The following is a 14,674-nucleotide window of genomic DNA, read 5'->3' on the forward strand; positions in this document are numbered from 1 at the left end:
AAAAGATATGTCATATATAAACTATTAAGTCTTAGGTCAGCCTGTTTAATACACATACACACACATATGTATATATATATATATATATATATATATATATATATATATATATATATATATGTGTGTGTGTGTGTGTATATATATATATATATATATATATATATATATATATATATATATATATATATATATATATATTTACATATACGTACATATAGGCTATATATATATATATATATATATATATATATATATATATATATATATATATAGAAAGGGAAAAGCAATCCTATGAAGACACGTGGGTCTTGGGGAAAATGTCTTTTTTTAATAAAGAAATCTTTCTTGTAAACTCTCGACATTACAGTCATGTATACTGTATTTTAGCATACAGATTCCTAAGAGGAATATGTTATCATCTTATATATATATATATATATATATATATATATATATATATATATATATATATATATATATATATATATATATATATATATATATATATAAAGATGAATTAGGATTCAGTGTACCATAATTCTGACATTTTTGTACCATAATTTCAAGACAAATACCATAATCTGGCTATCGCCGTACAATAATTCGAGTTGGCCGACATGGCAACCCTGACTCCGTCAATTCTTCAGTAGATGAAGTGACTGGAAATTGTAAGGATGGTTGCAAGTGCTTCGGCCTAAGGTTAGTCTGTTATCTTGCAGTATCTTTATCCCGTGTGTTGATGAATCGTTTCCTTTTGGAATACAGTCTACCAAGAAACATTTTGATGATTCCTAAGTGAGGCGAAGCGTTGGCATGTGTCAGGATTTGGCTGCTAATGCCGGCATTTTAAGGAGAGGGAAACCTTAAAAGAACAATTTCGAAGCCATAATTGGGCTTATCCTCTTATCGTTAATTGTCCGGATACTATAGGTAAGGATTAGTTAAGTGTTCTTGTGAAGAAGAAACCTTTAAAGTCTGGATTTTGAGTGAAAGTGATGTGATCGCCGAATCTGATTCGAGTGAGTTTGTTGACGGGTTTTGGTGGGGGAGGTAGGGTGGCTCTGAAGGGGAAAACAGGAAGGTTTGAGGTAGGCTTTTTACGGTAGGTGTGGCCACCCAATTTTAGAATGAATTGTAGAATAATTATAATCCGAACTATGGCATAATTACTATTATTCAGTATATATTTATTTTTTATATTATTAGCCAAGATACAAACCTAGTTGTAGAAGCAGGATCCTAAAATCTCAAGTTCAACAGGGAAACAGCCCATTGAGGGAAGGAAATGAACTATGTAAGTAATGAACCTTTAAGATATTCAAGAATAATAACGACGTTGACTGACTTTGTTTTCGCTAAGCGTGGTTTTTAGCGCTCGCATCCCCGATTGTTGTGATCTATGGTAGACCAGGTTGTTTATGTCAAGATTATATGTAGGTATATTTATACCTACCTAGTTTTACACTCCTTTTGGACGAGAAAAAAAAAAACTTATAGTGCGATCTAGTGATTTTGATGATGATTTTATTTGCTTCCCATGCCTAAGGTAGTCTATTAAATTTTATTTCGTTCTAGTCTAATGATAAATGTATGGGCAAACGGTAGGCTAAGCAATTGCCATCATGTATATTCTCTAGTCCTATGGTATGGCAGATTTATTAATATTTTATGGGCAACATTATATTTATATAGTTAAAACTTGCTGTAGTTTTAGTTCACATTTAAACATTTCATATTTTCTTACTGTTGTTTATATTTTGATTTTTTGAGGTTTGTAAATTAGAATTTATAATATGGATGGGATTTGTTTTGTTCTTCATTCTTTTTTGTGATTTCACCAACAATATATTTACCATTCCTTTTGATTTTGTTGAATTTTTTAAAGTATTATGAGTAAATGTAAAAGATTTGATATAAGTTTGTGATTAAGCCTGAATGACTTAGTAGTAGTTGTTATTATTATTATTATTATTGGTGTTGTTTAAAGCCAACCTGGAATGAAACCTAGTCATTGCCATCTTTATGCTGTTGTGATTAGAGGTCACACTGAAAGTATGTAGGTTTCTTCATTTGGATACATTAAATTTTCTCATAAATGGGAAATGGGCAAAAGCAGGATGCTATAAGCCAAAGGGTTCCAACACACACTCATATACATTATATATATATATATATATATATATATATATATATATATATATATATATATATATATATATATTGTGTGTGTTTGTTCCTGAAAACATATCTAGCTTTCAGCTTCATTATTGTAGTTGTTTTCATTGTCACCCTTTTATATTATTATTATTATTATTACTACTACTACTTGTTAAGCTACAGCCATAGTTGGAAAAGCAGGATTCTATAAGTCTAAGGGCTGCAACAGAAAAAAAAAATAGCCCGGTGAGGATAGGAAATAAATGAATAGATAAACATGAATAAAACTCTTGTATTGAATGATGAGATGTAAATTGCTCCATATTTTGACCTGAAATTATATGGAATTTAGATGTGTAGTTCTTAGTTGATGAAAATAGTTGATTATTGACACTTTTTCTAAATATAAATAACAATTGGTAATATTAAGTCTACTGTGTATTAAACACATAAGGATACATGTCTGCAGTCCTTATTTTACTTCTGTATTATATTTTATACAAGTTCAGTATTTCTAATGCAATCCTTACATACTGTGTATAAATTATTTTTAGATGTTACCTTTCAGTGGATGTTTTGTACAGTATTTCTGAGTAAGACAAAGTATTTAGAGTATGTTACATTATTATTTAAGGCCATAGGGCATGAAAAAATGTAGTTACGATATATAGGCCTACTTAGTACTTAAACCAAAAGCTGGTAGCATAAATATTAAAATCTTTCAGGTTTATCATAACATGTCACATTATATTAACATTTTACTATTTTATATAGTTTCTTTTTCAGTAGATACTACAGTACTAACCATAACTACAGTAACTCACTTACATAGACTCTTTGGCTATGGTAAACAGCCCTAAGGGCTGGGCAATCTGACATCAAGCAAACCACTGTTCTCTAGTCTTGAGTAATGCCATAGCCGTTGTACTACGGTCTTCCGCTGTCTTGGGTTAAGAGTTCTCTTGCCTAAGGGTACACTCAGTCATACTATTGTATCTCGCTTCCATCTCTTTTTTTTTGTAAATGAAAGATGTATTATAATGTTGTTATTGTTCGTAAAATATTTTATTTTTAATTGTTCATTACATTACATCTCATGTAGTTTGATTATTTCCTTGTTTCATTCATTGGGCTATTTTTCCCTGTTTGAGCCCTTGGGCTTATAGCATCCTGCTTTTCCAACTATGGTTGTGTTGTGGCCTAGCAAGTTATATATATATATATGTATATATATATATATATATATATATATATATATATATATATATATATATATAATGTGTGTATCAAAGTCTTGGAATAGTTTTCTCTTTTTGACATTACATTTGGGCACACTGCTCTATCTTATTTCTCTTGATCTTGTTTTTGTTTAGTTTTTATTGTTTATATATGATGGATCTAATTTAATATTGAAAGTGTTCTTCAGATATTTTATTTTGATAGTTTATTACTTCTCATTTAGTTTGTTTATTTCCTTTTTTCCTTTCATTACGGCTGTTTTTCTCTGTTGGAGCCCTTGGGCTTATAGCATCCTGCCTTTCCAACTAGGGTTATAGCTTAGCAAGTAATAATAAAAATAATACTGTTCATATCATCAGCAACAACATGTCATCCACTTGTTCAAGACTTAGTCTTAGTATTTTTATCTGAAAGAGTGTGTTAATCTAATTTTAGTAATGTTTGGTGGTTATTGGTTTATGGTTTAATGCTTTAGTTGAAAACATTTGTATAAAGCTGTATTGTCTTTTTCTCTTGAATTTTCAATCAACTTCAGTTATTGTTGCCAGTTTGTTATCCTCAGGATGTTATTAAGTACTCATTCCATTGTGTGCCATATCTTTGCTCTTGTTGTACCGGTTGTAAAACTGCAGAAAGCTTTTCAGTTTTCTAAACTAGCAGCTCTGCCTCCTCTAGATCTTCATTTATGGAGTATTTCAAGATCCTTGAGTTCCTAATAGTAAAGGTTTTTTGTATTCTCTTCTTTGTGTATTGAGTTGTTGTTAATCATGTCAGAAAAGTCATCTCCACCAACTTTGTCATAAAAATCTGTATGATTTTGGATCCTTAGTGTTAAAGCCCTCAAAGGTAACTTCCACCATTCTCCGCTATGTTTCTCTCGTGTACTTACTGTCTTCGACATTGTCACCTATGTTTTAAATATTGTAATAAGCATAATTTCATATACAATTATGAATCTGTTATACGACCGGCCGATGTCCACGTTGCGTTAGTTGGGGTTGGTGCTAAGAGTAGCAATAAACCTCTTGAAGGCCAGTTACCTAAGTCTCTTGTGATTCCAAAATTAAATGGCTGGAGTAGAGATAGCATGTTAGGTCTGAGAAATAGAATTTCCTCATTGTTGTTGATGAAAGAGAAGTGAGAATGCTAGGTATGAGGAAAACCTTGAGTGGCAATCTCTTGTCTTTCAGGTACATTTTCATTTCAGGAATAAACTGCTTTTGCAACTATTGTTTCCAGAATACAGTATGGCCGGTTAATTTTCACTTTTATTCTTGTTGCCATGCATCGTTTTTGTGGTAGATTAGGCTTGGCTTTGAATACCATTGGTAATTTAATGGATATAGCAAGCATGCTCTGAAAGGTAGCTTCTCAGTCATCTCTAAGTACTGTGTACAATACTGTACTCCATATATACTCATAGGAAAAGGATGCTAATGAGGAGGGATTAGTGGGTGTTCTTCCTGAAATATTTGGCTGTTTAAAAAGTTGCGTATTGCATACCTTGTTGACAGGCCACTATGGATGACAAAGATATGGAATCTAGATTTGACTTTGCCTTTATCATAAAGGGGAGGGCCCAGATGAGTCAATACAGTATCCATCCCTGTGATGTGCCATTCTTTTAGATATTCTTTCTTTCTCTCTCTCAGGAAAAATATTTCTCCATCTATTTTATAATTTGTGCCAGCCTGTCATTGTTTTCTACAAAACTTTTTACTGAAGTCAACTTTACAATTGATATAGAAATTAATCTTACCCATGCCTGTGAGAGTTAAAATGAGATTTTTCCCCTGTGATCAATTAAAAACTCAATCAAAAAGCTTCTCCTGTAATCATTAATGAGGTCATCCCTTACAAGCGGTTTTAATTGGTGCTATCTTATCTTGGTTCTGAAGTACCCATTTATAGAAGTATTTCAAGTATGAAGTGTTACCACTTTGTCACTGGAGATATTATCTGATCTGTTATGTCAGTATATCTTGGGTATTCAATTTTATATTGTAAATTCTCCCCTATTTTCTTAATTTTGTTCTGGATTTATATTTTTCCAAAAACAAGTAAGGAAATTTATTGGTCTGTGTTTATAGAAATATAGCATTCCTGATTCTTAAATACTGGTAGTCCATTTGTTTTGGTACGAATACAAACCCTTGTCCTTTACATAGGATAGAATATTAGGAAAGCTGGAGAATATGGCAGTAAATCTTATAATGCGGTGTAAACAGGTGGCCAGGGAATGGGGAACCCTACCCCCCTGCTTGCTCACAGAGCACTCACTTTGAATTCAGATATCAGTGAGAACACACGTTCTACCATTGGCTGGAGATTTTTAGTTTTTTGGCTTTCTAATGTTTTTCTTTGTTTCCAGCGTGCAAGTGATTGTTTGCTGTGGGGTTTCCTGTTGATATGCAGACTTGCCTGTTGGTGTTGGGATGGCATTGCAGCATATTTATGCATTCTAAAGAGAAGGATCCCCACCTGTTGAGCTACTTACAGAGGATACTCCTGCAATAAGGAATCTCCTTGTGACGATTGTTGGGTGCGGTCACCCTCCCAGTGTCCTGCGTATGGTAGGAGGAGGAAGAAGAGGTCCAAAAGGGATTCTTCCCCCTTTGGAGTCATCCTTGAAGTTGAAGAAATCCTGACCTCTTCCTCTGATCCCCAGAAGGAACTTGAGGGCTTCCATCTCAGGAAGAGGCCTCATCTGATTTACAGATTGACAACGCCCAGCTAGTTATGGACTTTTTTGGGACTGTAAGTCCCACCCTTCCATGGAGTTTTTTGTGATGGCGCTGGCTTTAAAAGAAGCACAGGGGAGTCTTTCTGATCCTTTGCCGGACGCCTTCGGCTTGTCCCCTTTGAGAGCAGAGAAGAGAGACTCTCTCTTTCTATGGCTCCTCTCTTCAAAGCCATACACCAACACACTAGTCTATTTCACTTTGTGAGCATAGCAGCAGAGACATGCTTATTGTTAGCTTGTCTCCGTGCATCCTCCCTCATATGCTTTTCTGTGTTGGCAAGCAACATGTCTTTCAACCCGAGCGCACATCTGAATATGTGCAGAACTAACTGATCTTTCCCCACTGGACAAACCCTCCTCTCCTTAGGATGTAGTAGTAGTTCTACCTCTCCACGCACCTTGCGTACTCACCCTGTGAGAGGTTAGATATGTTGTACATGAGTTACCACTCTGAGCGCCAGCCAGACACACCTCAACTTCTCGCGCAACCCAGACACGTGTCAACATTTCACGTGTCGCCTAGACTTGCTTCACCGATGCGTGTTTAACCCAGATGAGGCAGTACCCTGAAGCACTTCACTTTTGTGAGCATCAGCTGTACTCACTCCACGTGATTCAAGACGAGACTTTACACTTGCAAGAGCTAGAGTGCATACCCTTCAAGCCCTCAATCTTGAAATGGCCTTGCTGGTTTACCCAATAGATCTCCAATACTGACGGAGACGTGACTTCCGGCTTCGTCATTCTTCTGGAGGACCCTCCTCATTGAACTCATTATAGTGTCTTTCGTTGACAACTACTGATTCTCTTCCAATGACTTTGTCTCCAGTCTCCTTCAGAATGGAACAGATTCCATTCGTATTGTGAATCTCTTGTCACCTCAGAGGATAAGGGTTCACCACCTTAGCCCATTTTACTTTTCTTTAAAGGCTCATGTCTCAAATATTGCAAGAATCATTGGTCCATGACAAAGAACAAGGCTTCTTGCTTTCCAGAAAAGGATGCTCGAGTTTCCCGGCGAGTTAAGACTGAATTCAGACATGATCCCACAAGGGGTACTGCGAACAGTCCTTCTTGCTTTTGATTCCCTCTATGGAGAAAGGAGCGAGAGATGCATTTATCCTTCGAACCTTCCCTACACCAGCCTGGTATAGTGTCGGAAAAGGAAGACGTTGGCTCCAACCCAGACTTGGATGCTTATGACGATACCCTTCCTCTGCCTGCTGAACCCAAGGCCCCTGATACCGAGGAGGGCAAGCCAAAGTCTTTTTTGCAGGTGTTGGCCTTTATGGGTCGAGTGAATGGTCTTAGGGGAGCCCCTTGCTCTTCTAAAAAAAGCAGCCATTGATAGATTTTGCTGCGCACATAGGGGCACCAAACCGTGTCCAGAACTTCTGTGGTCAATTTTGGCCTCGGAAGCACTAGACAAAGTTGATGTGCAGCTCTCTGTGAGGAAAGATTCCTTAAGCGCAAGGAAATCCTCGAGGTTGATTCCTCCCGCCTTTTCTTGCCAGAGGAAGTATTTCCTCACAGGGAGGCTCCTCCCTCGCCCTTAACCCTTGACCCCGCAGTGTCCTCCTTGACTCCAGGCATCACAACAGACCATCTAGCAGCACAGCATATAACTTTTACAGCTACTGAGGCCATACGCATGGAGAGCATGCTGATGGCCACTCTTCATAGATTGACCACTGGTCCGGTTTATTGGGGTTTTTGGTCAACGGGGAGGAAGGCAAGTCAGTATTCGCTTTTGCACCAAGAGTTGTTCTTTCAGCAACCACAGTCCTCCTCCACTTCCAGACATTTGAGACTGGCACACAAGCCGGCCACCAAGAAGGACTCTCGTTCTGCCCTTTCCAACTTGAGGCATGGAATGAAACAGAAGCAGCCCCTTCAGTGTAGACAGGGTTAAACATGCAACTGACGTGGGAAAGGAAAGTGAGGCCAGCGCTTCCGCTAGGGGTGCTGATTTTCCTACAAGGCCACCTTTGGGACGATGCCTGCAACCCATTGGATGAAGTGGCAATATCACGGAGTGGAACAGTGGACTAAAGTTAACTCCTCCCCCCTTTTCATTCGACCACCGACGTCATCATCCTATTGCCAGAGATTGGTGAAAGAAGTCAGAAGTCCAGGCCATGCTGGAGAAAGCCACTCTCCAAGATGTTGCCGATGGCTCCCCAGGCTTCTATATTGTAGAGAAGGCACATGGAGGCTGGAGACCAGTCATAGATCTCTTAGCCCGGGATGAGTTTGTTATACAAACCTCATTCAATATGAAGACTCCAAGCACAGTCAGGCAGATGATCAGGCAATTAAACTTCATGATAACGATTAACTTATAGGATGCATACTTCCAGATCCCAATCCATCTTGACTCCTAGAAGTATTTCTGGTTCGTCATAGCAAGCAGGGTGTACAGTACCAATTCAAAGTTATTTGCTTTGGTCTCAACAGCTCCACAAATTTTCACGAGTTTTTATTCTATTTTCTGCATTTGCATGTGCCAATGGCATTTGTCTTTTCTATTACAGTACCTGGATGATTGGTTCATCTTGGCAGATTCTGAGGACAACCTTCTTCTCCGTAAAGATAAGCTGCTTACATTCTGTCACGATCTGGAATTCATGGTGAATAGAGAGAAGTCTATCCTAGTGCCCAGATAAAGACATCGTTCAAATTATGAACATGAACATTGTTGTTGGAAAAGCCTTTTCAACTATGGATAGACTGGTATGGTTTTGAGTGGTGTCTCCCATTTCTTCAATAGCCCCATCTATCTGCTAGCACAGGTTTGGCAGAAGTTGCTAGGACACCTAGTCTCTCCAGAACATCTTGTTCCAAACGATCGTCTCCACCTGCAGTCCCCTCAATGGGAGCTGAATTGGCACTGGTCACAGGGCAATGTCCTTTCTCTATCAATAGTTTCGATAGGGGAGGATTCCAGACCCTATCTGAAATGGTAGCTGGGTGAAACGAATCTTTTAAAGCTCAGATCCTGTTATCACTTCCACCAAAACTTCATCTGTTCATGGACGTGCCGAAGGAAGGTTGGAGAGCTCACCTCCTACAACACTTAGATGTCGGGACAGTTATGCCATATCAATACTTGTCCTCTTTTGACCAGTCAATAGGTGGTCTTTATGAGCGACAATGCCTCTGTAGGCATACACAGCCGTACTGTATCTCTGCAACTTTGCCAAGTAGCAAAAAGAATATCATAACGGCCAAACAGAGCAGGGGTATGGGGATCGGTGGGTTAGATAACAAACAAGATCCAGGCTTTGTGTTGTTCGTCGACAGTTGATCTATTCAAAACCTCACTAAATCAGAAGCTTCTGATATACTGCTCACCAGTGCTAGACTCAGAAGCAGCATTTGAAGATGCCTTCCAGCACATCTGTGCGTTTCTGCCGTTCTGCCTAATAAGGAGTGTCTTGAACTGAATCTGGACTACTCTAAACCTCAGTATGACTAGTCTCACCAATTTGGCTCCAATTAAAATGGTACCTGGACCTTCTACTTCTAATAGAGACTCCAAGAGAATTGCCTCGTTTCCTCGACATGTTGTGCCATCCACACATCCAGATATTCCACAGCTTGGTGGAATTGCTTTGGCTTCACATGTGTAGGTTATCCAGCATCTCTCAGAGAAAGGCTTTTTGCCTGAAGTTGCATGATAGATGTCCGGATACACTTCCATGAACCAGGCCAATTGGGTCATCTTCAGTGGTCGGTGTCGTGGAATGGGTGTTTTCCTCTCAGAGCCTCTACAGTATTTCATTGATAGCCAAATTTTTACTGTACCTCCGAAGAGAAAAGCTCTGCTCAGTATCAGCGGCGGAACGCTATCGTTCAATCTTGAGCCAGATCAGTAGACTGAAAGGAGTATATATTTACTCTTCGACAGAACTAACTATGCTCATACGGAGTTTTGAGCGGCCTGTTTTCTGATGGAGGTGAAACCACCTCCTTGGGACATCATTAAGGTCTTCTGGTCCCTTAAAAAAGCACTTTCTGAATTGTTTATGCTTGCATTAGACAGGACTTTTACCTTTAAATGGTTTTCTTGCATGCTTAGCCTTCACCAAATGGGTTAGAGAGTTTTATGGTCTCGTTCTCCTTTGTCCCTGCACTTGTAGCTAAAACCCAGAATTCATCTGTTTCTGATTCCAGGTTTTCTTCATTTCAGGTCGTGAGCTTTAGAACAGTAACCATTGATTCTGATCAGTTGCTTTTGTATTCTGTAAGGGCACTGAGGCGCTACCTTAAACATACACACGCAACTAAACCCCACCTCTGTCATCATGGGGAGACTTGAGAAGGTGAATAAAAATATGATCTCTCTTTGCTAATAGAAATTATTGACTGTACTCATTCACCACCCTCACCTTCTGCCCCGGGGAGAACTCAGGTTGCAACTCATGATGTCAGAGAAGTCAGCATGATCCTCCATTCCGTAAGAATATTTTTGGGGCGCAGGCACTTTAGCCAGGCGTCTGGAAAAGACAGACCACATTCACTCCCCATTACGTGCGGGAATCAATTGACCCATAAGTCCCTAGACACCTGTTTGCTATGGCCTTTATTAACTGGAGAGCAGGCGGTTTAGCTGCCTCAGCTCCTCTCACAAGACCATTAGCATCAGATCGAGGATGGAGGTTACGTGTTAGACTGGGATGAAAGTGAAGATTGGCTGGCTCTTTCCTTTTCTTTTTCATCTTTCCCTCTCTTGGGGCACAGCCTTGGAAACCATGTCAGCTGGAATTGATTCACTTGCAGGTAAGCCCCAGTTAAGGATGAGAGTTTTATTTGTGCTGGAACAAAATGCAGATTTTTAGGCAATTTGTATTTTTAAACACAAGACTTACCTGGTGGTTATATATATAGCTTACGTCCCTGACGTCACGGCAGAAAAATTCAAAACTCGCGCCAATCGTCGATTGGATAGCCAGGTGTGCTACCTATGCGCCTCTGGCGAGGTACCCAGAAACCATTCCATCGGTATTCATATCTTCCCTGCCGGCGCTAGCGGTAACATTGGTTGGATATTCTCCTCGCTTTTTGACTGATTATTGCTGTCCCTTTGGTGAAGTACAATAATTCTGGTTTTTTGACTCTCGCTTGATTGGTTTTTCGTTTGGATACTCTAGTTATATGTTTTGATATTGATTATTTTACCCTTGCTTGTATTTGATCTCTCTTTCAAAGTTCAAAATGGCCACCCCCTCTAGTGGTTTTAGGGTGTGTGCTAGTGGGTGTAAGACCAGTTTATCAAAGGCCTCCATTGATCCTCATTCATTATGTATTAAATGTATGGGTAAAGTTTGCAGACTTGATGATAGGTGTGACGAATGCCTTATTTTGTCTGATCATGAGTGGCTGAGTTTCGATCGTTATATACGAAAGTTAGAAAAGGATAGGGTAAGACGTAGTTCTTCTCTTTCTTCAAAAGATTCCTCTTTCCATGTCACTGTTCCTATTCCTTCTCCTGTAGTGGTAGTTCCAGATCCCACTATGAGTACCGTTAATGAACCAACACTTAAGGATATGATGTTGGCTATCCAGGCGTTGGGTACGAAGGTAGAGTCTATCGCTGCGGATAGAACACATTTAATGGCTGATGTTAAACAGCTGAAAAGTGAAAGTGTTAAAGGTACAGTGAGTGTCATTATTGCTGTGGAGGGTACGCCTGTTCGGGCTTGTCGTTCTCCTAGTCCTGGACCTCTTCTAAGCTCCCCAACCCCTGGGAGAAGGAATGTCGAAGGACGAAAGGAAACGAGAGGCTCTAATTCCCGAGCAGGCGTTCCTGTTGACGTTTCCCAGGACGTTCGCCCTTACCGTAGTAAAGGTGAGGTTAAAATGTTTGGCTCATCATCAGAGGATGATTTTCTTAAAAGAGGTTGGAGTCAAACTTCTAGACCTCTTGAGAGGAAATTTGACCAACGTCCTTCCAGGACATCGCAAGCAGGCTGTAGTCATTGGAACAGCCCTGAACGCTTTTTGTCTGAAGGAAGCTCGCCTTCCAAGCGTCCTGCTAGGACTTTAGATTCTTTTGAAAATAGTTCTGCTGTTGAGCAATTACAGTACCCGAACTGGGCGTGACATCGTTTCATGCTCCTTCACCTCCTTCAGACTGGATCTCGCCTGCTGTTTGCTCTAAGCGGTCTTTGACCGGTAGAAAGGATGAGCTTGCAATTAGTATTTCGCAAGATTCTAATTTTAAAATGTTGCAAGAAATGCAGCAGAAGCTTTCATCTTTCATGAAAAGCTACCAGAATACGGAATCCTCTCTTAACACTAAAGGGCACAAGGCAGAGAGTCGGCGAACGCTTGTTGATCAAGTTTCTAAACGCATTGACCATGCGGCGGCGCACAGAGATGAACGAGAAATTAAACGTTCTACACGTGAGGTTGAGCACTCAGGCTTTCAGGAAGTCGAGCGTACTCCTAATCGAGGTGCTGTTCATGCGCTTAGCAGTGATAGTGATCGTCTGCTGAAAGCGTTTTCAAGCGTTCAGCGAGGCATGCTCTTGAGCGTCCTCCCATCGAGCGTTCAACAGAACGTGAGCGTCATCCATGACGTGACGTTGAACGTGATGGTCAGGCGTCCTCCAGGGCATGACGTCGAGCGTGACCTCTAGCGTCCTCACATCAAGTGTTCATCAGAGCGCAAGCGTCCTCCATCGAGCGTTCAGCAGAAGCGAGCGTTCTCCGGGGCGTGACGTCAAGCGTTCTTCGCAGCGTGAGCGTACTCTAGTACGTAACATCGAGCGTCCTCTTGTATGCGATGTAGAACAGCAAGCATCCAGACAGGACTTAGAACATAAAACAACGCTTCTTAAATGATCGCGTGGATCGCGAGCGTTCCAAGGAGCGGCAAGACTTTATCGGAGGAAGAAGCTGATATTCCTCTTTCGCCTTCCGAACCCTTTGAGGAGTTATCTGAAGATGAGGACTCTAAATCTTTTTGTCATTCGGTAGACTTAAAGCTTATGAAGATTTTTCTTATTGGGTTCCCAGAGTCTTTTATTCCCGTGGCTCCACGATCGCCTCCATCGGAGTTTACTCTAGGGAATCCTAAGAAGTCTCTGTTTACTAAAATGGTGCTCTCTCGTTCATCAAAAAGAGCACTTAAATTAATAGGAGACTGGATGGGTGCCAAGAAGGAGAAAGGGAAAGTGGCCTTCGCGTTTCCCCCTACTAGGTTGGCTTCTAGGTCTAGTATTTGGTAAGATATGGGAGAGGTTCTCGGCTTGGGAGTTCCTGCCTCTGCCCAAGGAGACTTCTCAAGCCTGGTAGACACTCCACGTAGATCGGCCATGAGGAAGACTAAGGTGTTTTGGTCTACCTCTGAATTAGACCATTTGCTCAAAGGTGTCTTCAGAGCCTTCGAGGTATTTAACTTCCTTGATTGGACTCTGGGGGCCTTTGGCAAAAAGGTGACTACGCTCAAGGAAGGGGACTTTTCGAACCTAATCCACGTCATGTCCTGCATGGATAAGGCGTTGCAAGACGGGACGAATGAATTAGCAGCAATTTTTAAAGCCGGCATTCTCAAAAAGAGAGCCCAGCTGTGTTCTTTTCGGTCTGTGGGGGTTTCATCTTTTCAGAAATCTGAGTTGTTGTATGCTCCACTGTCGTCATCACTGTTCCCACAAGATCTTATTAGGGAGATTTCTTCCTCGTTAACGCAGAAGGCCACTCAGACCTAGTCTCGATGATGGCAAGAAAAGTGTTGCCATCATCTTTCGTTAGCCGCAAACCTAAAGAAGTTGCTCCTTTTCCAAAGTTTTCTCAGCCCTTTCAAGGAAAGCCTTCTGTTAAAGGTAACTTTAGATCAGATGGAAGTGGAACTAAGAAAAGAGGAGCAAGATCAGGGCGAAGCAGAGTCTGACTGCTTTCGCCTTCAGGCAGTAGGAGCCAGACTAAACATCTTCTGGCAGGCATGGGAGAAGAGGGGTGCAGATCTTTGGTCAGTCCAGCTTCTAAGGAAGTGCTACAGGATCCCTTTTATAAAACAACCCCCTCTAAGGTTGACTCCTGTGGATCTCTCTCCCTGGTACAGGGAGAAATTAAAGAGGCAAGCATTACAGCTACAAGTGTCTCTCTTGTTGGAGAGGGAGCTGTAGAGAAAGTACAGGACTGGCAGTCAATTACAACTGCCTTTTCCTGGTTCCCAAGAACTCGGGGGATGGCGTCCAGTTCTGGACGTAAGTGCTCTCAACAACTTTATCCAGAAAACAAGTTCTCAATGGAGACGATGAAGTCAGTGCTTGCAGTGGTAAGGAAAGGCGACTGGATGGTATCACTGGACCTCCAGGATGCCCATTTCCATATCGCGATTCATCTGAAGTTCAAGCACTTTCTGAGATTCGTATTCCAAGGAGAGGTCTTTCAGTTTCGAGCCCTGTGTTATGGCCTCAACGCCGCCCCACAGGTCTTTACAAGGCTTATTCTCAATGTAGCAAGGATGCTCCACTCAAGGGGCATCAGAGCCTCGCTGTACCTGGACGATTGGCTTTTAAGAGCTCG

At 40.6% G+C, this 14,674-nt stretch overlaps 1 protein-coding gene across 2 annotated transcripts in view; it reads left to right on the plus strand.

The window, feature by feature from the left end:
- Window positions 1-606: 606 nt before the first annotated feature.
- egh (beta-1,4-mannosyltransferase egh) overlaps window positions 607-14,674 on the plus strand; it is a 211,099-nt gene continuing 197,031 nt past the window's right edge. The window contains exon 1 of one of the 2 annotated variants that reach the window (XM_068366407.1): window positions 607-699. The gene's annotated coding sequence lies outside the window, so the exon portion shown is untranslated. Of the gene's footprint in view, window positions 700-731; window positions 931-14,674 lie in introns of those variants that run through there. The other variant, XM_068366410.1, reaches the window with a different exon arrangement.

The sequence above is a fragment of the Palaemon carinicauda genome, chromosome 44 (assembly GCF_036898095.1).
Source record: "Palaemon carinicauda isolate YSFRI2023 chromosome 44, ASM3689809v2, whole genome shotgun sequence".
Classification (NCBI taxonomy): domain Eukaryota; kingdom Metazoa; phylum Arthropoda; class Malacostraca; order Decapoda; family Palaemonidae; genus Palaemon; species Palaemon carinicauda.